We start from the raw sequence: 23,865 nt of genomic DNA, 5'->3' as shown, positions 1-23,865 counted from the left end.
AATGGGTATGCCATAAATTGTCACGTCCTACAACCTTTCAGTATAAACAACAGCCCTCAAGTTAATAATTGAAAAGCGAATTAATTAGTTTTTGTTAATTGCACATTTTTACTGTATTTTTAGGCTCGGCAAAGTTTTTACGCCTCGGGGTAGAGTTCGTTTGCGAAGACGACAGAGGCCTGGCAATCATAGCATTTTCATAAGAAATCTGCATTGTCTAAAAGAAAACACCCTAGTATATGCAGTGAAAACAAGTGTGCGAGGCAGGCCCGTAGCCGGGGGGGGGGGGTGCTAGGGGTTCCCCCCCCCCGACATTTTGGTGAATTAGGTGTTTTTTTACCAAAAATAAATAATGAAAATAGGTGTTTTCTCAAATAGTCAAGGTTTTCAGCAAGCGGGCCTCCGCCGAAAAAAATTCCTGGCTACGGGCCTGGTGCGGGGTTGTTTTGATCGTTTATCGCGAACAAATCAAAGAAAAAATAATTCTTAAAAGTGCTTTTTAGCAAGAGCACCCTCAGAAGCGCACATTGTTTTCACGGGAAATCAAAAATGGATATTCTGGTTTTTGATGAAAACTGGACATATCGCGACGGCGACGAATGAACCAAGCCTCTCCGAGTGGGTGCATTGAAATGAACGAGTTCGTGGATTTGAATATGGCGCCATTCGCGCTAGAGACACGGCGGCCGCGATGCGGCAGCATTGAACAACTTTAAAGTACAAATAATAAATATAATTTGCTAATAAAAATTTCGTTTTTATTGCATTTCCACTAGCGCATTTTCATTGCAGTAGCGTATCACGTTTACACCAATCTTTTTAGCGATAAATTTGTTTAGTAGCGCCACCAACGTCGTATGACGCTATTCGGCGAATCACGCGCGCTTTTCAAGGTTTCGGCGGGCTTCAGCGTGCGTCCTTGCCTGCAGGTTTCGCGCGCGTATCGTGGACGTAGTTTTCTTGTGCGTGCTGACAGATTTTGCTGTAACGCAGGATGGAGTACACTTCAGCTTTCGTAAGTGATTTGTTGTCGTTTCGTGGTTGAAAATTTTGCTCTTAATCGAAAACTTTGTGATATAGTTAACACGCGCAGCAATGCTACTGAGCCAAAGTTTCCTTTTTGTCGCTAGGTTTCCGGGGGTAATCGGCTAAGTAATTCGTTTCATGTTGACATACATGTTAACGTGAAAGTTTGGGCTAGTTGGTACTCCATTGCACAAGGCGCTGACAGCGCGAAAAATAAACGAAGCACAGCCGGCACAGCGCTTTTCTGTGTCCCCTCGATCGCTTGTCCGTTTATTTTTCGCGCTGTCAATATCTGTGCCGATTTAGGACTGCTGGCTTCGTTGGCAATTTTTAATTGGTTACGGTAGCGAGCCTGACTTGTGTGAATACAGCCATCTCGTTGAAATGTACAGTTCGCCGACCTGAACCGTTGCCACATTTTGTTATTTTTAGGTAAGTTAGGAGTTTTATTTTTGGGCCACTGGACACGCCAACATTCGTAAAGCGACAGTGAATTGATCAATTTAAGTCGTCCGAGCTAGTGTACGTACATGTGTTATTATAGTGTGTGCAATGCCTGCGTTCTGCGAATACGTCCGTTAACAAGCTGTGCGTGGGTTAAAAAAGAAAAGACTAAAAGCTGTAGTGAAGTAGTCATGACTACTTCACTACAGCTTTTAGTCTTTTCTTTTTTTGTTCTACTTCAGCCCGGCAGCTGACGAGTAAGAATCGCGTATCCTTAAGCGACGGCTGCAGATTATACACGATGGCGCCTTATAGAGTAAATACGGTAACCACATTGCTTGTTGACTATAAATAAATGAGTTCTATTCAGAACTTCAGACTGTATAACTTAATTAGCGAAATTGTGTGTTTCTGCATATCGTTATTGAAAGTGCTACTTTACATTGTCTGATGGACTCTGTGTATGTTTCAGAAGCTAGTACAACCAATTCAGCTTTCACAAATGCAACCACGCCGTAATGACAAATTTACAAGCTATGGCAGCGTGGTTGAAAAACTGCAGCTTGAGAGCACAGTCTGCAGCTAGAAAGTAAGTGGCACACATTGAATTATAAAAGACCTCATCCTATAAAGTACATTACATCGGTATTCACCCAGTCCTTGTTTTGACAAAAATTGGCTGCTTAAATCTAGAAAATAATTACATTTATGATAAGGAAATTATGTCTCGAGTTTTTAGACTAACATGACCCATTTTCCAAAGGAGCTGCCATAGCAAGGCAGCTGTATTTAACATCTGAAATCAAAACAAGTAGTCTTGGATGAAAGTGTGTCTTCACCTTTACTCGTAAAAGGCATGTAGCTATAAGGCAAGTACACAATTATACTTCAAGTAATTATTAAATTCATCACATTGTGAATATACCACGTTAATGCTGAATGTGATAGCCAGAGTACATATAACATCATTAGGACGGTGTCGGGCAATCATACCATGTTGTACCATTGCTAGCCATATTGGCGCAAGTGTATAGTTTCTAAATTTAGAGATGTAAGTTGCTTTATTTCGTAATACGGTGCAATACGGTGCAATTTAGAAGAGCTGTTGTGCTGTGTGGTATTAGAGGCACGCAAGATGCGATAGTAGTCTTCTGGCGACAAGGGGCTTTGGGAAAAGTGCACTGCTGCCTTTCGTCTTATGCAAGCTATTCTCACACAGAATATTCTAGACTCCTCGGCACATTTTATTGATGAGTACTGCAAATTGAGCATATACCTCTCGTGTGATTTCCCCATAGCCACTGTGGGAGGTCGCGAGCAGGAAAGATGCAGCCTGATACTGTGCCCACGATTTTAACAATTGCAAGGTGCTGTTTGGCCAGCTCTACTTTCAGTATATAAACAATAATGCATGGCAAAGATTTTCCAGCAGCACAATCGCCTGCCTCTATGTGCATAGGTTTGATTTAAGCCAGTGTGCATCAGAAACGCCAGCTTCGTGATCATTCATGCCCCTTCTTTATCGTTACGTACACAGTGTGCATACCCTTGGGAATTTTTTCTTATAGTTCACAGAGTAGCGTCTGGTGACTATGAACAGGGCTGGCTTAGTGAAATGCAAGCGGTGGTTCATAATGTTCATAGTCAATATACCACTGCTCACGCTGCTTGATGGCTCCGAGGAAATCACACAGCGCACTATTTCGTCAGTGTTTATAGTCTCCCAGGTCCTCGGGAAAGTATAATAAGGTAGACACATACACACCCTATATGGCTTGCAAAGTGCAAAGGACTGTGGGCAATAGTGATTGAGAAAGTGCCAGACTCAGGTGAAATACATCCCAAATGTAATAAATGCCTAGAAAACCGTGCGCACAATTTGTAACTGTTGCAAGGAGGTTTTACACATAGTTGCATAGGCTGATACTAACAACAATAATGACCAAACAGTGTTGGAAAGTAGGAAGCAAGCAGCTTCCTACATTCCTACACTAAGTGTCCTTTGTGATGTCCTGTGACAATGGCCATCGCTCATTGGCAGATCTGTAGGGGTTTTGTACACATGAAGAAACGGCTAAGTAAACAGTTGCATACACCTCAAACTCACTTGAAAAAATAACTGTAGGGTTTATCAAATGCTCAACCACATGTTATAAACCACAGTTTGTATTGTTTACAGCGCATGTTTGAAAATTTCTTTAACTTCATAAGAGCTGTGCAATGTGTGCAAAGGACCGAGTTATAAATACTACACATTAAGCTTCTGTATGTAGTTCAGAAGCTTTGGGGCACAATATAAGTAGACTCTCGTGAAGCAGAACATGAAGGGACCAAGAAAATGTGTTCCATTTAACAGGAGTTCCGTTTACTGAGAGATGAACAGGGGTGCAGAATTTAAGTGTGAAACCAATTTTAGTAGAGGCAGTCGTTCCATTTAAGCAGCAATTCCGTTTACCGAGAGTCTACTGTAAGTTGAACTTGGCTTCTAAAACTTTCTTGTAGTAGTGCTAGAAATTAACAGGATGAAAACAAGCTATGCTATTCCTGCTCATTTTTAGTACTCCAAGGAGAATATGCAATTTAAAAATTTGTAGGTGTTCACAATTTTGTGTACCATGGTTTTTGTTTAACTGTTTTTAGTGATGTACGTGGTTTTCGTGATGTACTCCCTAATTGTATTGGCATATTTAACCTCCAGGCAGCTGAAAGAGTCTGGAAGTGAAAACAGCCAAATAAGACGCATATTTGTGCCCACTATTTTCATGTAATCTTACGTCTCTGCCATCCTCAACAACCTTCACCTTTTGACATTTAACAGCGCTAAATGAAGTCCATTTTAGTTCATTTCAATTCTTATTTGTATCCTTCATTTTTGCATAAGGTGAAAGCAGTAAAACAACATTTTCAGGTATGCTAAGGCTCATGTGTAGTGTGTTTCGACTTCCAGTGTATAAGCTAAACATTATATTTTCAATGGAATTCAGGACACATAACGGAGTCTCTAGGATTCATTTTCAGAAGATCCCTTCTTTGACCTCCCATTTTCCTAAAAAGTACAGCGAGTTTGTATTTACCTCTATAATTTTAAATGCCACTTAAAAAACGTACGTACACACACATACACACCCACACACACTCACGCGTGCGCACTAGAAGTCTCCTCCTTTCCGCCATGGCCCTTGCGCCACAAAACCCCACTAATCTCTTCTTTTCCAGATTGCTGAACAAAATGCTTGGGGCAGCTTTCTTCGGCATTCTGGTAACAGCAAAATACACAAGGTGTACTACAGTGCAGGAACATACTTTCAAGGTGTTCTAAAATTCACCTAAGAAATCTTAGTTATTAGTAGTATGTAATCTAAACAACATAAATGTTCAGCAGAGGATGGAGGCTTCAAGTGAGGAAAAGTTGTTGAACAAGAGTGGCACGACAATGGAGCTTAGCAGCTGTCAATTAGATGTGGTGTGTTTATTTTCGACAAATTAATATTTGGACGGACTTGTGTAATAAACCATGTATTTCCAATTACCGTTCAGCAGATGCGCTACGAATTTACCCTTTGGATAAGGCAATATCTTTCTAAAGAAACATTAGCTGCAGTGTGTCTATTGCTTCTCGTGGTCATACTATATTGCATACTAAACTACATAGCATACTAAGTTTATGCATGTGACGCCTGTTTGTACTGGTGCAGGATCTTGAGAACCTGTGATATCTACCAGTTGCTGTGGTGTTTCCCATCCTGACATAGCACAAGCACAAGAATTTTTACTTCTGATGGCCTCATTCTGCATGTTTTCCAAGTGAAAAGCATTTGCTAATATTTTAATGTACATTTAGAGGGACTGTCTACCGCTCGGAAAATTTTTTCTGATTATGGTGAAAATGAGAAGATCGTTCATCACATCGGCAGCAACGAGCAAGCTTTTGCCCCATGAAAAAGGAATTATATTTTTAATTTGATGTTGAAAATCGTGAAAGAATGACCGCTAGTGTCACCCAACGGCGATGTGGTTCAATCTACTGGTAGTACAAGAAATCCTCGCAGGTAGACTGATTTTGCTTAAAAACAAACATATAACTTGAAATTGTATTTTACGCACTTGAGGCACCTTTCAGTTGCGTCAGAGAGTAATTTTTTTTTTTCACGCATCCGAAAAGGCGCCCGGTGGCGCTGCTTGCGACGCTGTCTTTGATTTCGTCTGCTTCAACTCGTGCGCTATATGCCATGCGGCGCTTCGCGCTGGTTGACTGCACTGCTGTATTGTTGTTAGGATGCCTCACATGTACTCCGCTGTGAAGATGCGCATTTATTGTCTCTATTTGATGAATCGACTTGGCTTGGATTGCGGCAGCAGTGCTAAAATAAACGCATATATTGCGATTGCAACAAAACGAGTGTTCTGTAATCGTATAATAAGGCTTCATTTAACCGCTAGCCCGCTGAAAACGATTGTTACATTCATTACAGTAGTGTTCAGCGAAACTAAAGTAATCCTACAGAAGTCACATGTGCTTTCGGTTTTAATTTTTAGCGGCACTACAATCCTCATCGCGTCCACCAACCAGTGTTGTGGGCACGTTTAACGCCAATGGAAGATGACCGAACGCAGATCGAAAAATTGTTTTAAAAATTTCTACTCACTTTCTAGAAAAACCGCTGTAAGGTTGGACACTTCAGACGGCACGCTTTCTATTGTGCTACAAAAGAGAAAAACGATGAAGGACGGTAGACAGTCCCTTTAAGCTCTTAGTCAGTTGCAAAGCTAGCAACATTTCTGTGAAATAAATTTTTAGCATGCTCACATACCATCTCAAAGGCTGTCTGTTTTTGAAGTCTGTGTGTAGAAATAAGCTGCAGCAATTTTTACGTTTTCTTCAACATTTTCTGTGGCACACTACACTCATTTGCAGTAAAATTTAGTTCGTGTATACTGACATGCAGTAATGGTTGTTAATTATTTTAAATTTCTAAGTACTGAACATATTTCAATACTGGCATTACATAGTGTATACAGGTGTAGTCCTTGCAACTTTTGAATTCTCAAAATAATTTGTCTATGGTGGCATATCAGGCTGTGCAGTTGGTCTGACACAGGTATCCCATTGTGCTTTGGGCTGATCTATAAGCAAACATTTCCAGCAACTGCACTTTTTGGTGCTGCATTATCTGCCGGAGATAATTTCCAAGCCCGTCAAATGTCAAGAAGTACGTAAAATAATATAGTGTCCGTGCATTTTTGCTCTTGTCATGCACTGTAGTCATTTCAAGCTACATTTGTGATGAAGTGCATTGAACATGAACAATCACAAATTCATTTAAATAATGCATTTGTGATGAAATTTCAACTGCAAGGTTACTTAGAAGAATAGGCTGTTGGGTGAGTTGGTAATCCATGATGAATGAAAATAGCGCGAAAAAACATAGGATGAGACGAAGAAGGCTACAGCACAAATGCATACTAACAACTGAACTTTTATTAGAAAAAACGAAAATATATAGGAAGCGCAAAATCGCCTGTTCACCACGAACATAACCGAAAAACCTCAGATGTGCGCATCCAGGTACCTTATCTCTGCCTTATTTAAAGCAAGGGAAGGCTTTGCCACACAGTTATCTCCAGCTTTCAAAATTAAGAAAGCTTCGATGAGCTCACGCGCCGTCTGGTCCCTATGACGTGCGAGCACTTTGTCATCAGACAGGAGAGGAGTACGCCTCCACTCACGGCAGTGCAGGGTCAAATTTGACAAAGGCTGACCTTTCAAAGATAGACTGTGATCTTGCAGGCGCGCATTCAGACAGCAGCCTGTGTCCTATATAGCATTTACCGCACGTAAAAGTCACTTGATACACAAATCCCTTGCAGTGATTCCACTCCTGCGCCAAAGTGCGCCAAATTGCATTTACTGCGCCATCCTGATAATATCGATGAAATTTGCGCAAAACTGCGCCAAAGTCTCGGGTTTGGGGGCGTCTATCACCGGCAATCGCACCGCCGGCGCGTCAGAACATGTGCAGCTCGATCTTGGGGCTGCCAATAAAGTCGCAATCATGGACCAAGAATTATTCCGCTGAATAAATAGCGCTCGCGCGTGCGTTCCGAGTAAGCCACGATGCCATGCACGGTGCCGACGCAGCTTCTGTTCTGCAAGTCGGCTCGACAGCAAAACGCGCTCTCCGCAGAGGCTCGTGACGTCTAGGCCTATCGGTAGCGAGAAAGTGCGACGGCGATTCATCGGCGGACGTCGTCTGTTCCAGAAACTATACCAGAAACGCTGCTGATAGCTCGTTTCAAGCGTCGCACGGCACGTAAGGAAAGCAATGTTCAGTAATAACTACATGAGTGCCGCTAAAATGTCTGTCACTTCTGTTTCCGGACATCGCGGAATGGAATCTGGGATCGCTCGCAGTAGATATATGGGACAATATCGAATTTTCCTTGCTTCGCGTTTATGGAAGAGTACGCGAACGGTGGAAACGCGTTGACACTTTTCCTCAGATATACTTTATCCATGGATCTTCATCCAGAACAGCTTTTTCGTAATTCCTTCCGCCAGCACGTCCGAGTTTGTAATCACTCTGCGCTAAATACCCCCTAAAAGACCCTGCCCTTTCGAGCTCACGTGCTAGGGTTCCACTTCGAATTTTTTGCTTGCTTTTTTAAAAATGTCATCTCATTAGTAAAATCATATCTCCTGGTCGGAGCAGCCGCAAATGCGCAGCTGTCAGTAGCGGGCCCGTCGCTGACGGCCCACAGTGAAGCGGCTACGCCATGTTACACGTCCGCCCCTCGCTCTCGGGGGTCAATAGCTAACGGTTAAAAAAACTCAGTTTCGCTTAAGAGCGAAGCAATGAATGTGATACCAAAAAATTGTATTGTGAAACGAAGTAAGACTAGCAGCTAACTCTTTTGGATCCGATTTCGCGTAACTCAACAAAACGCTGGTTTAAGCGAATATGGCCCCTCCAGGAACCGAAGCGTTTTCTTGCTCTGAGTTCTCTAAACGCGAAGTAAGCGTTGAAGGCACAGCAAGTTTACGAGCCGTCTCTTGATGACTCGAGATAGTGCGCGCGCAAGCGACTGTGCCCTTTGAACGATTCCCCCTCCCCCCTTCCGCTCCGCTGGCGTCCCTTCATACTCCTTACGAAAGACGGGTGGGGCGTTTCCTCTTTGTTTGATGAGCAATCGACGGCAGGCCCGCACGCGGGAAGATGTTATCTCATGCGCTGTCCGTGCGGCGGAGACAGACGGCCGGCTAGTTTAATCTCCGCTTCAGCCGCGTTCGTCGCCAGCGCTCGCGAGCTTTTACCTGCGGCTAGAATGCGCATGGTGATGTTATTAATTTCGACTTTATACGGAAAATTACAGCAACGGCGACGGCAAAAATCCGCCGAGAGTGTCCATATAATTGCTATCGCAAGGGTCAATGTACGGGACAGATTTTGCGCCCCCCCCCCCTCTTAGGTTCTTTCAGAGGCCACGGATGTGGCTATTTCGCGCAAAGAAATCACAAGGGGAGGGTTAAGGGGAGCGCGGTTAAGGCCCCCCCCTAATCACCCTCTTAGGTGATTAGGGGGGGGGGCCTGCCCCCCTGTGCACACGCCTATGCTCCTGAGATGATTTTTTCCATGAGATTTGCAATGAATCGAAATATTTCTAGCCTTCATAAGAGCCCCATAATAATACTCAGGTGCTTGAATGTTAATGCAATATGCTTCTGTATTGCACTCTAGGATGTAAAATTCGCTGCTCCAAAGTGCTCCCAGATGCAAAATTATCTGCTCCAAAGTGCTCCAAGATGAAAATTTTGCTGCTCCAAAGTGCTCCAAAACAGATATTTTGCTGCTCCAAAAATTGCTCCAAATCAGAAGTCCTCGGTAGCATCACTGCCCTTGCCACAAACTGAAGGGCTGTCCCTGTTCTTCACCATACATTCATGCCATTTCTGCACAGTCCCGTCCACCTTCCTTTCAACAGCGGTGCATACTCTACCCACCTTATTCTTAGCCGAAAAATCATCAATATCCATCTAGCACCAACCTTCTTGAGACGATGGGAAACACCGTGCAAGAAAGGGACACGACAAGCAGCTCTTTAGGTGGCAGCCATATTTTGCTGCTGAGTGTGTGTCATGGTTAGGCCTATTTGTTCAACTGTAAGAAGACATAGAGGGCGCCAATGATCATCTAGTATGCTCATAAACAAGCCATAAACACTCGGACATAACTGAATACCAATACAGTGTATCAGTCTCGAAATCTTTAGAAAACTCTAGCTGACCGACCACACCGTATTATAAAATGCTGCGACGTGCTATTCCATGCAGCAGGCAAGACTTGTTGTAGCGATAGTGGGATTTTTGGTGTAAGCCCACTGTCAGCAGGGTCTATGCAATTGCCCATATGTGGAGTATTATTTTATTTAAACTTTGTCTACATCGTCTCAAGGCATTGCAAACGTTGGTTTGGAGGGGTATTCGTGGGGATTAATGCCATTATTATTTCAACAAATACTATGAAGAAATTTAAGCAGGAGTTTCTGCCATCTTACTGTTAATGGCTCCCATCCAGATGTCCTTTTTATTGCGGAAATACTTGAAAATCAGTTATAGTCGTTACTTGCAAATATAGCTGCTTGATTTTGCACTTTTTACAGTCTGTCAATATCTTACCATTGATAAGGATCCCAAATTACACAAGCATAATCTAGAATGGATCTTACATACAGAAAGCAAAGTGTTTGTTTCACGGTTTGTGAATGCTGCTTAACATTCCTCAGTATGAAATACATCTTACTCGCCCTTGTCACTATATTTCATATGTTTCCGCCGCCGCGGCTGCAATTTCGATGGAGGCGAAAATGTCTGAGGCCCGTGTACTTAGATTTAGGTGCACGTTAAAGAACCCCAGGTGGTCAAAATTTCTGGAGCCCTCCACTAAGGCGTCTCATAATCATATCGTGGTTTTGGGACGTTTAACCCCAGATATTATTATTATCTTTCATGTGTTTATTCCACCTAAAGCTGTAAAAAAAGTAGATGCCGGGATACGTAGTCAGAGTTGTGAATTATTGAATTGTTAAAGGGACTGTCTACAGTCTTTCATCGCTTATCTGTTTTGTACCGCAATAGAAAGCGTAGCGTCTGAAGTGTCCAACCTTGGAGCGGTTTCTCTGGAAAGTGAGTAGAAATTTTTAAAGCAGAATTTTTCTATCTGCGTTCGGTATTCTTCCATTGGCATGAAACATGCCCACAACACTTGTTGGTGGACGCGATGACGATTGTAGTGCCGGTAAAAATTAAAACCGAAAGCACATGAGATTTCTGTAGAATTACTTTATTTTTGCTGAACACTAATGTAATGAATGTAACAGTCGTTTTCAGCGCACTAGCGGTTAAATGAAGCCTTATTATACGATTACAGAACACTTGTTTTGCTGTAATCGCAGTCTATGCGTTTATTTTAGCACTGCTGCCGCAATCCAAGCCAAGTTGATTCATCAATAAGAGACGATAAATGCACGCCTTCACAGCGCAGCACATGTGAGACATCATAACGACAATACAGCGGCACAGTACGACCAGCGCGGAGGGCCGCATGGCATAACGCATGAGTTGAAGCAGACGAAATCGAAGACGGCGCCGCAAGCAGCACCACCGGGCACTTTTTTGGATGCGTGAGAAAAAAAAAAGCAAGAAATTACTTTGACGCAACTTAAAGCTGCCTTAAGTGTGTAAAATACAATTTCAAGTTATACATGTTTTTTTTAAGCAAAATGAGTCTACCTGCGAGGATTTCTTGTCCTACCAGTAGATTGACCACATCACTGCTGGTTGACACTAGCGGTCATTCTTTCACGATTTTCAGCCTCAAGTTAAAAATATAATTCGTTTTTTTATGGGGCAAAAGCATGCTCGTTGCCGCCAATGTGACGAATGATCTTCTCATTTTCACCACAATCAGAAATTTTTTTCCGAGCAGTAGACAGTCCCTTTAATGGCATAACTTGTCCCTAATTGATGAATGGTATGCAGCATTTCCCGACGTTTACGCTCATTTACTATTTTTGACATCATAGCGATGTTGTGCACAAGTCAGTCTGTAAAGTTTTGGCATCTCTCTGAGATTTGATTACCCTAAAAACTACGCAGTCATCTGAAAATAATTTGATGACAGAGATAACTTCTTCAACAATGCTATTAATATAAATTAGGAACAGCGGTCCTAATATGCTTTCTTGTGGTACTGCAGTAAATATGACACCAGACGTCATAATTACTGTAGATGATTTTGAACCATTAAGAACTACGCTTCTTTGGCAACTGTTTAACTTTAAAGGGCCTCTAATAACTTTGGTGCTCCCCTTGACGACCTCTGAAAATACAAAGAACGAGTGTGTTATTCTCCCCTGGTGTTTCCAGTCTTTTAGGCACAATTTGAGACTAGCAGTCTGCTTCACGTGAAGTCATGAGGAAATAAGCTCTAGATACTTCCATATGCGAGGGATATCAGTTTTGAATTGTGTCCTACCCTGCTTTGCCATGCAGTCACATGCCTGTTCAGCCTTGTATTGCATGACTATTGTGTACGATCAACTAATTTCACTTCGTTTTGTACACTTTCAACTTACATTTTCGACTGTGCGAGATTACATGCTCTCTGTTTGCGCAGTCCGTGAAATCCTGATAGGCTCAACACTTCGTGCTGACATTGTCCACATGTTTTATGAAGAAATAAGTGACAAGGAGGAGATAGCATCTGTAGGAAGGTTAGTGAAGGCAAGAAAGAAACCACTCTCACCTTTGAACTCAGAGTTGTTTAGGGGCCCTTTAAACCCACCTGGTGGGTCGTGCTTCAAAGCTTCTTACAAGGTTTACAGAAAGCATTGCAAATTCTAATAGGCTGTGTGGTGCGGTGTTCAAAACCTTAGGGAAATCAAGAAACACTGCATCTACTTGGGAATTACTGCATAAAGATTGAAATGTAATGCTGAAATTCGACTAGCTACATAATACATAAGCGTCCATTTCTAAATCCATGCTGAGTTGGTGTGGGGAAGCTCATTGAATCAAGATGTTGGACCATTTCAATGTAAATGATGTGCTCAAATAGCTTGCAGCAAATTTCTATTAAAGAGATGGGCCTTTAATTTTCTGCGAGTTTTCATCACTCCAGTATTAAGTGGGGTTTTATACATAAAGTTCAAGTAGTGTGCGACAATATTGACATTTTTTAGAACTGTCCATAACCCATCGGGACCAACTGCCTTCGATGTGTCCGTTGTAACAAGTGGTCAACACCATTAACGTCAGTTTGAACATACATCATTGAAGGCTTGGTAACTGGGAAGTGCCGATACCCTGCCGGGTGCACTTTGGGTAAAAACTGACTTCAAATATTTGTTAAAAGCCTCAGCCTTCTCTTGATCAGTGTTTACAAATTTATCCTGCATAGCCAAAGCAGGAGTGCTCATATCGTCTTTCCTGCTCTGTGTTATGTATTTCCAGAACTCTTTTGGGTTTTTCCTATCATTGAACTGGCCAAAAAAACGAATCCTTCCTATTTTTTACTGGATTTGAGTCATGTTAGCATTTCGTAGTTCTTGCTCATTCGGAAGAGTGCTGTTATTGCATAGGTTTTTGTACGAACGTCTCACTTTTTGAGCCAACCTACAAACGTCATCATTAAGCGAAGGTTTTTGTTTGGTTCTCCTCTTTTTCCTGGTACGAAATGCTCAACTGTGCCCAGTGACTTATCACGAAAAGTGTACCATAGCACCAAAGAACAATGGCTTTCTGCCAGCTGCAATTCTAACCAGTGCAATTCTAACTAACTCTGCAGAAATATAGTTATATTCGCCATGCTCATTCATGAATATTTTTCATGGAATCGCCTGCGCTACTCGGGCACCCGATAGGTTTAAGTCTGTCACAATGGTGCTGTGGTCATTTATGCCAGGGATCACACATACTGTGCAAACAATATTTGGGCTATTACATAAGATTAAATCCAGGATGACATTATGTCTTGTAGGATCTTTTACATACTGGGAAAAATCAGAAACACTCAAGAATTTACCAAAGTGTAGACTGGCAACCTATTTGGTGCACTTCTGACAGTCCAATCAAAACCTGGCAAGTTGAAATCCCCGCTCTGGAATACACTGTCTGGAATGGTCTGTTGCATTTCAAAAAGCAGTGCTATCAGAGTGTCATTGCTGTCTGGTGAATGATAAAATTAGCCGAGACAGTATTTCCTTCGGGCAGGTAAACACTGCACCACACTGATTAGGCTGCATTTCGAAATTTCCTCACTAGTCCACTTGTTTGCTTGACTTGACCTTTTGCAGGTCTTCAGTGCTGTAGTTCTCTGCTGTCGCTAGTGTTCTTTACAGATAATAAAGTTATTTAGTGTTGTTCCTCATATAAGCAAATAATCGGTTGCTACGCTCATAGGATTGGCCATCCTGGGCCATCACTATGTACTTCCGTGGCTGTGGGCCTCCTTAAGGGACCACTGCTTCACTCAGGGATGTCCCACACCAGCACCAAACTGGCTGGCCCTGATGCGATGGTGGGAGAACCCTAATGTTCTGTCCAGCATAGTCATGCTGTACCTGCTGCCTGCATATGTGTTTCTCTTGGAAACGTTTGTTTGCATAATGCAGCAGTAGAGTCTTTTGACGGGCTGGAATCTGCATTCTTATTCTTCTTCCCATTAAGATCTCTGCTGGAGATGGGAGGCCATTCACTGGGGTAGCTCTATAGCTCATCGGTTGTGGACTTGGTCGTCATTAATTTTATAGTTCGTACTGTCTCTGCCTGTTCATTCGATCCTGGGAAAAGTGGTGATGATGGATATTGAATGATGTCATTTTTTGTTTAATTTTCGAATTCACATGAACAGAATGGAGGACATTGGTCATTGACCACTCCTCTCGGTATGCCAAAGCATGCATGCGCTTCTCTGAGCACTTAAATGAGGGCAGATGCCATTGTTGCCATTTTCTCGACCTTCACAAACTTTGAATAATAATTTACAATTAGCAAATAGGTTATGCCACTGTGATGAAAGAAGTTCATGGCTACTTTCTCCTTTGGACGAGTTGGAAGTTCCCAGTTGAGCAAAGACTTTGTTTGGCTTGTTGGTAACGATGGCAAGCCTCACAGGTCACGATTTCCTCAATCTTTCAATTGAGTATAGGCTGGCAGACAATCTGGCATGCAATCATTTTTGCACGAAACTACGCCACATGTAGCCTTGAAAGCACATCCTGCCGTCTTTATCGGATTATCAGCCGGTCACCAAAGCAGATAAGGCTTTCTGCATTGTACAGTTCACTTATAATTGCATAGAAAGGATTGACTGAGGATGAACCTTGGAGGTCTTGTTGGACTATCTATTCTGAATGTAGGTAGCTAGTCGTTAAAGGACTACTTCAGCCATTGTGCTAACTTGCAGTTCAGCGAGCTTTGGTATAGATGCTCAAATAAGAAATGCATGCAAAAATACCATATTCATCATCAGCTGTCTTCAGGCACGTAGCCAGGACTTTTTTTCGGGGGGGGGGGGGGCAAGGCCTAATTCTTCAAAAGAAGTCTTTCCATGGGAAAAAGAAAAAAAATGTTGCCCGGAAATATAGAAGGCTGGACGAATTTCGGGGGGGGGGGGGGCTTGCCTACATGCCTGGCTGTCTTGATTGTTTCTGTATGTTGATGAGCATGAGAGTACATCACCTTGAGCTGCTTTTCTAGTGTTGTATAGATTAACTTGAGATCCGAGTGGTGCACTTGTAGTAAGAGATTCTGAAAGCCTCAGTGAGATCTTGTGGAACTCCTTGACGTAAACCTATGAGTTGCCTGTTATCCATTTCTCTTGTCACACTACAGGCAATAGTATACATATAGTAACTGTACTGTTCGCATGCAAACACAACAGCTGAAAGTTCCTTTTCAGTCTATGCATGGTGCTTTTGTGCCTCTGTGAGGGCTGTAGATGCAACCACTGCACGGCCATTCTGGAAGAGGACACTGCCGATGCCATAGGAGCTTGCATCTGTCTATATGACAACAGGCTGAGTTTGGTCAAGCCAATGAAATGCTCATGCACTTGTGAGGCTCTGCTTTACTTTACTGAATGCATCTGACATATAAGAGTCCAGTGCCATGGTGCATCATATTTCAAAAGCACATGCGACGGTTGATTCTTCGAGAAGTTCCACATCATTTTCCATTAGAAATGTTGCCATATTTCCAAGGGAGCGCAGGAGCTCTGCTTTGTTTGTTGGTTCTGGAATGGCATTAATTGCCTGTACCATGTTGGTTTCTGGGGCAACACCTTTTTGGTTTGACTTTGTGATGACCAATGATGTATCACTGATCTTTCAGGTTCAGGTTGTTAATGGCTTTTGAAGTACTTTTCACAGATGGATAGTGTCTTCATGTTTAGCTGTGTGGTGACCAAGGTATGTCACGGATGACAGTCCTAGCTTGTGATTTTCCAAGTGCAGCTTCTAGTTGTTGTTAAGCGCTCTTGAAGTACTTTTTACAGATGGGCAGCACGTTCATTGGGTGTTTTGGATGCAATTAGTTTATCATCAATGTAAGGCATCATAATGGCTTGATGCTGAAAAATTCTTTCGATTGCTTCTGCTGCACTTCGCTTTCTTGGTTCGAGGTAGATTCGCACAGTGCCATTTCTTCTCAATAAGGACAATGGGATAGACCCACTCACTTGGCCCTATCGCACGCTTAATTATACCATTCTCTTCCATTCGTGTCAATTCAGTCATTGCTGCACCTTCTAGTGCACTTGGTATTCTACAAAGACTGCTGAGCTTGTGCATTTGGCTTGAGATGTATGCCATATTCATTTAGGAGCCTTTCAGATTCTCTTAAAGCACATCAGGAAGTTCTTTAAGGGCTTCTTCAAACTGGGGGAAAGAATGAGTAACTTCAATTGCCTCAATATGTCTGTTTTTTTTTCAGAAGGTCGGGCGCTGTGCTTGCTGCTGCCCCAAGTATCAGCTTAATATCCCCTTTTACAAGACGTTTTTTACGCTTTCACCTGGGTGTCGTTTACACTGCAGTGAGTTCAGACTCACTTTCTATGCTCAGTTGCTTTCCCAGGTAGGCTGCAACCCTCGCTTGAGTGTGACTGAGCGGAGGGTGATGCATCCAACTCAGATGTTCAGACACAATGTTAACATCTGATTCGGTGTCAAGTTTAAATTCCACACTGTGCCTGTTTGTGGCGACTATCTCCTGCCAGCCTGGTCTGCCTTTAAAGGGGTCATGAACCACACCTTGGATTTGGTAAAAAAACACATTCTGCGGAAAACACATTTCTATGAACAGTTCAGCGAAATCTTGCAGCTGTGCATGGCAAGGAGGGTTTAGAAGTGCAGTGTGAAGTTGCCATTTTATCAGGTGCCCTCTTTTTATTCAGAGGCCTGTGCTTACTCTCTTTGGAGCTGCCGGTGCCTGCTGTTTGACATCAAACAACAGATAGCATGATATTGGCCAATAGCCAATATGAAGAGTGGCATTTGGATCAGATGCGCTTCTTGCCATAAGGTGCCGCCACATGCCAGCGCCATGCTCCTTAGTCTGCTAATGTTGCACAGCAGCCACACTAGCGCACGCAGGAATTACAAAAAAAAACGATCATGTTTCATCACACAAGCTCAAGGTCATGACGCACCCTGATGTAACTTCTTTACCCTGTGCCACCCCTCCGTGTGTAGCTTCCAGTGCACTCGTGGAGACGAGAGAAGAGAGGAAGCGCTTAAAATGTGCGACAAATCCCTGTAACTCTGCTTGTTCTTGACGGATTTGAGAAATTTTTGCGGTAATCTATTCGTGGGGCATTAAACTCTGATACTGAGGTTATTTGATTACTTAGAAAAGTGGTTCAGGACCCGTTTAGCAGTGTTGACTGTTGGGCTGCCCAAAAGTAAATCAGTGGAGACATCCTAGTTGGCTTCAAGCATGTGAACACCACTTAGATTTTCACATTACCTTTGTCTGCAGAATTAATCAGAACTAAGAGACAATAACGCCAAGGAAAGTATAGGGGGTGTTACCTGTAGTATTTAGAATATAAATGTGAAGAAAGTAAAGTGGACGAAAAGATAACTTGCCGCCGGCAGGGACCGAACCTGCGACCTTCGAATAACGCGTCCGATGCTCTACCACTGAGCTACGGCGGCAGTCATCCTCCCGTCCACTTTGTGGGGTATGTATGTGGATTTAAACCTAGGAGTGTTAGTCAACGCCAATCGCAGCCATGGCGGCGAGTGTGGAACACTTTTTTTTCTACCTGTTGGTGTCACATAGCACGTGATCTTTTTGCAAGCTGCCAGCTGACCAATTGTCTGCAAACTCACACGAAATGTTCTAACTTGCCACATGCATCGGTGTAGTCGGCAGGATGCTGTCTGGCTTTGTGCTTTGTTTTGCATCTGCTGCATGAGTTTTCCTGTTCTGTCTCTCTCTGGATGCTGATGTCCAAACTGCTGTTGGTAGTGTTGAGGCTGGTTGTCTGCTGTCTTATGTGGGGCTGCCTTCTGTTTCTGGTGACCTCAGCCTACGCGTTAGATGTTACAAAACCACCGTTTGCTATTTCCACACTGTGGAACCGACACAGCAGTGGTGCAAGGCTCATGTCTTGTAACACTGCCCTGTAGTGGCCCTGTTATGGCCCCGTAGGTACCATTTACGGGGCGAGGGGGGGGGGGCGCCTAAACCACCCACGCCCTGCATTTTATCACGACCTTTTTCTGCTGTATAATCTAGTCATCCCTCGTAGCACATCTGTGGAGCACTTTTTTACCGCTTAAGGCCATATGTTTTCAAAAAAGAAAAAACGAGGAAGCTCTTGGATGAGCAGTTCACAAAAAAGCTTGTCTGCAGTTCACAAAAAAGACCAAAATAGCTTGTTGGCAGAAGACCATTTCGTTGCACTTTTTGAATTTTTGAAGAAAGCGTATCTTGGGCGTATCTTGGCAGCAGTGAAATACTTTTGCCATGTATTTTTACTCAAATACTTCTTTGTGCAATACCCAGTAACTTACATGAAGTACATTTTTTAAGTATCTTGTACCAATCTGGTGGGGGTAACTTGCAAGATTGCGTGTCTGAAAAATCTGACTGTTGTGCATTTTGTACACCCAAATAAATAAACATTCTGTGTCTTTTCAATGCATGTGCAGTTTTCAGATTAGCTTCCAGCAGGTTTACTTTGCGTTTAGAATATTTTATGTTCAGAATTATTAATATATTAACATATTTCACAGTCCTCTTCAAGTTTCATATATCTAATGATCGACATATATTACTCATTGATAATTAGCTAGTTCATCTAAAGTGGAGATTTGTTACAATGGACCATAAGGGGATTGCTAACTGAGGTGCTGTAGCATTGGTTCATATCAGAAATGCATACTGTCTTCTTGCTTCAGCACATAGCACAAACCATGATGTAAAATATCAAATTTGTCAACATACGATATCAACAGGACACAAGAGATAAAAAACCTTTAGACTACAGTAGAGGCACTCCTTGTTTACTCACTGGTGTTCGTTTTTCCAAGTCCCCTTCCTTCTGAAACCTTTGTCTCTTAAATTTCAGCATATGTGTGCATTATAAATTAAAAAGTTTCCCTTTTGACTGCCATGAGCGTTAAGCATACTGCTGCAATATGCTTTGAGGCAGCTACATGACTTCATGGTAAAATTTGACGGTTGCACAGGTTGAAAGGCTATGCAGGGCATTTTCTTTTAAAACAAAATCATAAAAAAATAATGCTGACAGTGAGGCACCCTGTCATCTTGGCGATATTAACACCAGTGTCATTAGCGATATCAAAACCGAGCACACCGAGAGCACAGAAAAGGAGGCCATTCTATTGTGTCATCGGTATCATGTTGTGGAAAGCGGAAAGCTGTCATACTTGCACCAGCGGGAGTCTGCTTACCTTTGTGTATGATGTTTGGTGTTTATCTGTTCTTTTTTTTCACTCTGTGTGCAAGAAAACAGAAATTTCCACCTCTTTCACTGTACAGCGTATAAGACTCGGGGCGGGGGGGGGGGGGTGCGGCGCTAGTCACTGTGCCTCTTGTAGACAGTGCGACAGGGAAAAGAGTGGGTGCTTTGTGCCTATTATTGCGATAGCAATTAAATGGGCACTCTCGGAGAGCTTTTGTCGTGTCTGCTGGCAGCCCGAATCCCGAATCAATAACATCGCCCTGCACGTCTTATGTTCTATGTGCCATATAAAGCGTGTAAGGGCCGCCGTCGATCGCTGCTCAAGCAGAGAGGAAAACGCTGCGCCTGTCTTTCATGGCACAAAAGGTGCATGGAGACAGGAGCCAGAGGAGGGGCTGTGTGCCTCCAGAAGGAAATGCGTACTTTGACTTACAGGGCGTGCTTACCCGTGGTCACGAGTGTATTCTCATGGGGATCAGCAGATAACTCATAGCTCTGTAGATGTTCTGCTCTTATCGCAAAGTTTGTGTTGAAGCCATAGACAGCATTAAGGCCACTTCGCTCGCTGCAGTAGCCGTGTTTCCTAAAGGAGTGAGCTACTAGCCTTTCTTCATACAACATTCCAATTTGTTACTATCGCATTCATTGCTTCGCCCTTATGGCAAAACCGATCTTTTTTTTCAGTTTCAGAAAGAAACGAATAAGCACCACACTTCACGTGCAAAGAATAAACAGTACATCTATGTAATCAGCCCGTTTTTCCTGATCATGCAGATTGTGCTGCAACGCACCTTCATAAAAATTTCGTCACTTTCTCATCATGGGTCATTGGTCTCGCGTAAAGGAGCAACAGCTTTTTCTGCATGCCCAGCATGCTTGGTTTTAATATCCCCATTGAATTTAGACTAAAGAATGTCTCAAATTATGTGCAATATTTTTTTTTATTTCTAAAAAATTGGTATGCCATAAATAGTGACATCCTACAACCTTCCTATTACTGCCCGCATGTTCGTTATGAAAACATTCATTAACAAGTTTCTGTTAAATTGTCTATGCAAGGTAATGTTACCTGTGGCAAGTTATTTCTGCCTCGACGTAGAGTTTGTGTGTGAAGACAACAGATGTCTCGCTATCATAGTATTTTTAATAAAAAATCTGTGTTGTCTAAAAAAAAACAACAAAAGAAGCACCCTGTATATCCTATACACCTCAACTTAAACCATTACCCCCTTTTTTATTGGTTTTATTTTTTGAGTTTCACAACATTTAAGCAAGCGCTCAACTTACAGTTGGCTGGGGGCGAATTCCGGTGTACTCCTTGAGAAACATAATGTCGCTAGGTGCAAGCGCTGTAAAAAAAAATTGACACCCCTTCCACAATGTCAAGATGGAGGACTAGCAAAGCTGTTTGTTTTGTTTGGTTTTGTGTAAAATATTCTATTTACATAGTCATTTTCCTAGCAACGTCATCAGCTGCTTCTTGCTACCATACTGGCCACTGCTGTTGGTCAAGTGAGGCATGAACATGAACGGAAGGCGTGGTGACAGTATCGCCATTGAAATTCGGCCATTATAATGTCTCAAATTACGTGCAGTATATATTCTTTATTTCTAGTATGCCATAAATAGTGGCCTCCTACAACCTTCCCACATGTACTGCCCTCATGTTCATTATGAAGAAGTTCATTAACAAGTGTTAAGTTGCCTTTTCAAGGAAACTTCACCTGTGGCAAGGTATTTCTGTTCGCTGTCACAGCATTTTTATTTTAAAAATCTGTGCGGTCTAAAAAAAAAAATTCTGTGTAAGCATACGAAGCCTAACTATCTTTGATGCCAGCTACAACCTGTTATATATTGTTGACAATACCCGGTGTCACAACTACATGAACAATATGTACCAGGTTTTCTTTGCGTTAGGCTGTTTTTCTGTTTCACGTCCGGGTCACCAAATGTAGCGAAAGAGGGGAGACGTGAGACGATGTGACGCCGGCCAATGTGGCCGTGCTGTTGTCTCGCCACTTTATTGGAAGGCTAAGCGAAGCGGCGGCGGCTGCAGGCATCTGGGCCACCAGGAGCATGAGCACGTTCCTTTTAAAACTCGTGAGGCTCGATAGTTGGGACACCCTGAAGAGTAAAACATTAGATGAATACAAATCTGTAGTATTATAACCTATGCTAGAGGTGTGTTAAAAGAGACTTGTTTATTTTTGTTTTTATGAAAATATAATATAATTACTGTATTGAACTCGTCAGCAAAGGCACTCAAACTTTTCTCCAAAAGTAAGACAATTGTTCATTACAATAGGACAAGGCCAGCACAGTGTCTAAGACTTGCAGAATAATACATGTAAGCTCGGGGCCAAGGGTCGGCTGAAGCCCTCAGAGAGTACACAGAGGCAGAGCAAGAAAATGCACCTTTACTGCCCGGAGTCCCGGGCTCGACTGCCAGCCGCCGTTCCGCCGTGAGTGCGTGCGCCCGAGCTGCGCATCGTCTTCGCTGAAGCCAGAGCGAAGAGCGATACCCACATACATTAGACTAATGCAAATCTATAGTATTATAATTTTGGTAAAGATATGCGTGTTAAAAGGAAGTTGGTTATTTTTACTTTCAGGTAAATATTGCCGAAAACACCGAAGTTTTAGTGCAAAGCTAAGACAACTGTCTCTTACATGTGATTAGGCCAACACAGTGATGAACACTTATAGGATAATGCATTGTACTAATACGAATCTATAATCTTTTATTCTTTGCTTGAGATATATGTGTTAAAAGGAACTGGGTTGTTTTTCTTTGAGGAAGATGTAAATATAATTACTGTATTGAACTCGTCAACACTTTACTTTCATGGTATTTTTATTAAAAGAAACTGTGTTGTATATAAAAAAAAGGACACCCTATAGAAGCGTAAACAGACTGTCATTGATGCCAGCTAGAACCTGTTCTATTTTGTTGACAATACTGATTGTCAGTGGAACTTGTCAATGTAATGTAAGGTGTTTTGCATTGTTGAAGAAACTTGTAAAAGTTGCCCACGGCATGTAGCACACTTATACATTTTGCATCAGTTTACTCTCACATGTGGGCATTATGTATGCAAGAAATAAAAAAATGCTCTATTTGTGAACTTATTACTTTAGCGCACATAATACAATTTATGAATTGCAGCTGTCGACTTACAAGGACAGGTTAAGGTAAAATGAATTGTCATGAAGGCAACACTTTCAAGATGACCATTCCTGAAGTTTATGAATGCATTGATGTTCCCGTAGCATTTGATCTTCAATGCACAAAGGTATACGTTTTGGTAAACCAGAGAGCATTATTACCACAACTTTGACAGTGCTCATATTGCAAGACTGGTTCTAGTTTCCACCTTCGTTCCAAGTAGATGACCTTTGTGAAATCACTGGCATCGCTTTTGTATTACAACATGTGTACTAAAGAAATTGAAAGGTGGATTATCGAACATTTTTCATTTAGTTAATTAGTCAATTATCCAGTTTGATTGCACTTACTACAAGCAATGTCCATCTCCTTAAGTAATATCGATACGAGTGAAAAGATCTGGGCTATATGCGACAGGCAATTAATTTAAAAATTATGTCAATGCTACAAAAATTTAAGCACCAAAGAATCATTTTGCCATTGTCGCACTTTGTCTTCCTGATCATACTTCCTCATTTCCTTCCGAACACTTCTGACTAATGCAGTGACCAGCCCCCTATAAAGCTTCGAAGGCGCTGATCCAACCGAGAAAGGCATGCCTCCATTCTGTTGAATCACATGACACCAGCACATCAGGTTAGTGCTGAAAAAGTAAAATGTGCATGCTGTCAACATGTAACACTAGCTCAACGACTGTGAACATTCTGCTGATTAGGGCCTCACGTAAGCTTAATTCTGAGGTAACGCAACTGCCTTGCATGGATGCTTAATAATACGAAAACTCTTGTTTCAAGAACTGGGGAAATATTGACAGATCACCAAAAGTTCTCTTCACTTTTCAGATGTTCAATTTACGATACGTTTAAAATTGTATTTTTTCCTAAAAGTTCATGCTTACAATGACAGAGCCATTCCATCTGTCATTGCACGGAGGTACAGGCATGAACAAATGAAACATCACAAGAAATTAATTGGGACAGCTTCCGCTAGTGATAAATCGAAAGCACAATTTTGCATGAGAAATTATGCGATTGCAAAAAAAATTTTGGGCCCCACACTTAGTGTGCAATGTGAAATCGGGCTGCATTAAACATGCTGTTGAAAATAAAAACGAGATAATGTGTTTTTGTTAGCCCTGTTTGTATTTTAATAGGGGATATCCATAATGCTTTGTGCATTGGCAACAGTGGGGAATCCACCATTCTTAGTTTGGTGCAGCTGCAAGTTTGCCTGCTAGTG

At 42.3% G+C, this 23,865-nt stretch overlaps 1 long non-coding RNA gene across 1 annotated transcript; it reads left to right on the top strand.

The window, feature by feature from the left end:
• The first annotated feature begins 901 nt into the window (after nt 1-901).
• LOC119386705 (uncharacterized) lies at nt 902-23,189 on the top strand. The gene is made up of 3 exons (XR_005182348.1): nt 902-1,015; nt 1,943-2,059; nt 23,172-23,189. It is a non-coding gene; the product is annotated as an uncharacterized LOC119386705 (long non-coding RNA).
• The last annotated feature ends 676 nt before the right edge of the window (nt 23,190-23,865 follow it).

The sequence above is a fragment of the Rhipicephalus sanguineus genome, chromosome 1 (genome assembly GCF_013339695.2).
Source record: "Rhipicephalus sanguineus isolate Rsan-2018 chromosome 1, BIME_Rsan_1.4, whole genome shotgun sequence".
NCBI lineage: Eukaryota > Metazoa > Arthropoda > Arachnida > Ixodida > Ixodidae > Rhipicephalus > Rhipicephalus sanguineus.
The sequence above is the reverse complement of the archived record's forward strand: the minus strand, read 5'-3'. Positions and strand labels throughout refer to the sequence as shown.